The sequence below is a fragment of the Callorhinchus milii genome, unplaced genomic scaffold, assembly GCF_018977255.1.
Source record: "Callorhinchus milii isolate IMCB2004 unplaced genomic scaffold, IMCB_Cmil_1.0 Scaffold7, whole genome shotgun sequence".
NCBI classification, from domain to species: domain Eukaryota; kingdom Metazoa; phylum Chordata; class Chondrichthyes; order Chimaeriformes; family Callorhinchidae; genus Callorhinchus; species Callorhinchus milii.
This window is the reverse complement of record NW_024704748.1, coordinates 4,467,287-4,470,804: the sequence shown is the minus strand read 5'-3', so window position 1 is coordinate 4,470,804 and position 3,518 is coordinate 4,467,287.

Sequence of the window (3,518 nt, the reverse complement as noted above, 5' to 3'; positions counted from 1 at the left end):
TTCAGGCCTCACTCTTTAGCAGTGCAGCCCCCGTCTCGGGAGTTTGAGACGTTATTTACCTGAAGTCTAATGACAACCAGCATGAGCCTGAACACCACTGATCACCTGGTGGCATTGACCAGCGACACGGACCAGAGACAGGCAACGAACAAGGGTCTCACCGACGCTTTTCTCGGTGAGTGTCCACCGATTCCAGCCTCGGATTGCACACGCAATCCCGTTGAATTTGGCTTCCCGCCTCTTCTGCCTGAAAACTAGCAGCTATCATGGAGAATCGACAAAAATCGGCTCTTAACGTCGAATAAAATCGGGCTTTCACTTTGTGGCAGTTTGCGGGTGGGGTGGGGAGTGGAGAAGGACTGCTTTTGCGCCGCGCAAATTGTGGCTGCCCGCAAAATACACACAGTCACTGCACTTTCCCAGTAAAATCCTCGAAGCCCTTTGAGACGCAATGTCAATTGTAAGGACTGCTGCGAGTGTTGATTTTTAACCTCTCTCTTTTTGTGTGTGTGTGCAGAATTTAGAACGACGAACATAATCGTGGCCTCTTTAGCGCTGTTGATGCTTCTCCTGACCGGGATCTCCTGTAGCTTCTCCTACCAGAGAAAAATAAGGTAGGGTTCTTCTAAACGTTCAGCTAACCATTAAACCTCCAGAGGGAAAGGTTACCACAGAGCGTTATCAATGGCAAGCTATGCGGTTTTAGCTGGTTAGACTCCAGCAATTACCCAAGTGCACACTCTGGGCTCCCCCAAGCCTTGGCTCTTGCCATCTGCGCCTAATACTTTCCGGAATTAGCCCAAAACCAATCATCCAACCGGTGGAAAAATGGCCAGTGGTAACGTGCATGTAACATAGAAACCATTACACAACGCCCCTTACGCAGGTTAGCGTCCCAGAGCCCTTGACGGTGGCAGAGCACGACACCGAGCCGGAGGGAGGAAGGGAGGGAGGTGACCGTAGGCACGGCCGAAGACGAAGATGGGGAGGGAGGAGGCAAGGCGGAACTGAGGGAGAGAGTTCCAGAGTTTCGGGGCGTAGTGGCTGAAAGCGCGGCCACTTACGGTGGGGGCTTTTCAGCACAGAGTGGGGAAAAAAGAAGTTTTATTTAAGATTTCGAGTACAAGGCGTGACCGAGATGGCAGCCCGCTCAACACGGCACGCTTCGCAAACACGAGGAAGAGGGTCGATAAGACATTGTCAGCGAGGGTAAATGATTATCAAGTGGATTTCAAAGCTTGCATCAATCGCACTTGGCAAACAAAAGATTTTCCAATTGAAACTCTCAAATCTTTCATGCCCGACAATCAGCTAAATGGTGCGTTAACAACACGCAAATGGCCAACACTCACTGTCTCCTGATGCAAAGCAAAAAGATGGAAAAAATCTGCGATTTTGACGCACGTTTAATTAAATCCTCAAAGAGGCTGTTGTCATGGACACCCTCAATTCATTTGCGCCCCGTCTCGCACACGGCTTACACGAACGGACAGCTCATTTTGCTAATTTCTAATTTAACAACTCGCTGTAACTACGGGTTTGCATTTCCTCCTGTGTACGTGTGACAATCATTAACGCAGATGCAACATACTCAGTTCACTGTGTAAGTGAAGAACTGGCAATTCACACAAATGCCAAGAGCCAGGCAGTCTGTGGTGCGTAGTCTGCTTGTGCCGCGGGCATTTTTCGTTCAATTACAAAACACAGAAAAGAAAAACCTACGATAGTTCCATTTCAAAAAGTTGGTGGAAGAATGAAAGACTGAATTGTTAATTGTCCACCTCAACAGCTCAGCTGGTCAATGTACTGGCTAATCTAGCAACCCGAACCTCGGGCATAAATCCCTCCACAGCCTCGTCCTGCCCCTACCTCTATAATAATAATAATCCTTGCATTTGATATAGCGCCTTATCACATCTTCGAGACGTCTCAAAGCGCTTCACAGAATATACTGTAAACTTGATTGACTGTATATTTTGTGGGCAAAATGTGACAGCCAACTGTGCATAGGAGTGTCCCAATAAACAGTCGTGGTTTGAGTGACCAAATTATTTATTATTTTGTACTTATTATTTTGAAGGGATTATTACCCCTGTAAAAGCGATCCGCCAATCGACTAACAACGGGGTTCCTACTTACTACTAGGTAAACAGAGGAGTGTGGAGTAAGGAAACTTGCTAACGTTTTACCCTGCCAGGGAATCAAACTCAGGTCCTTTCACTTGCGAGGCAAGTGCCCTAACCATTAAACTACAGGACTCTGCTCTGCGACGTCTCCCACCCGCCCAGGTCCCTACACACACTCAGCTGACACCGTCGCGCCTCGTCTCCCCTCACCCAACCATCGCTGGGCAAAAATGCAATTACTCAAAAGATATTGGCAGCGTGCTCCCTGTGTCTCTCCAACTCTGCTCCACAGGAGGTTGCAACAAGCCAGGCTTTATGAGAACACAATCCAGTGTAAAGCCAAGGCGAGCAGCGTGGATGTGAGGAGCATGAGAAGAACATTGAGTGTCTGCAGACCCGCCGCTTGTTTCACGAGGCAGCAGGGAAGCCAACAACACCGCCCGCGAGTCTTCTACATTTACCAGAACCCCGCAATCAAGTGGTCAGAGGAATGCATCCTCACCATTTGAACGTAGCCTTCTAGCAATGACCCACCCGGCATTTTGGAGATCAGTGTTGATAACAGCTGCGGGGGGGTGGGGTGGGGGGGGGGGTGGAAAGGGAGAGGAGAGGGGGGAGGCCAGCAGCCTTGAGGGTGTTATGGTCAGACATGCAACTTACGCTGGTTTTGTTGATTCTCAAAGTCGGAAGACAGGATCCTCACGTCACAAGAGAACAGTTTGCATTTATGTAGCGAGCTCACATCACGCAGGACAGCCTCTCGGATCGCTGGCGCAGGCAACTGGGCAATACACCACTTATCAATACCTAACCGCTTACAAAGGTGCACTTACCTAACTGCTTCCCCCGCGCCATTCTATCTCCAACACGTCTCAATCGATCCATTATCTTCCAACTCCAGCAAAGATCCAGGTAGCCCCGTTTGCCTTCTTTTCTCTTGTAAATCGTGTGATTTGGAGTTTAAAGAAAAAAAACTAATAATAAAACGTTTCCCCCAAGGGACAAAAATAACAATCCTTGCATCCGATATAGCGGTTTATCTCCTCGTTGAGTTGTCTCAGGGCGCTTCACAGGATGTACTGTGAAGTGGATTGACTGTGTATTTTGTGTGGACGAAACGCAGCAGCCAGTTTGCACTCGGCAGTGTCCCACAAACAGCCGTGGAGTGAGTGACCAATCTTATTTGGGGTAATTGTTGGACACCGGGAGACAGAGAGAGACAGAGAGACAGAGAGAGAGAGAGAGAGAGAGAGAGAAACTCCCTTCTGTTTTTGAATAGCGCCTGGGGTTCTTTGACGTCCACCTGAACAGGCACAGATGGGACCTCGGTTTAACGTCTCGTCCGAAGAAAATGCAACAAGAGCAAAAGAAAAACAACCGACACAACCAACA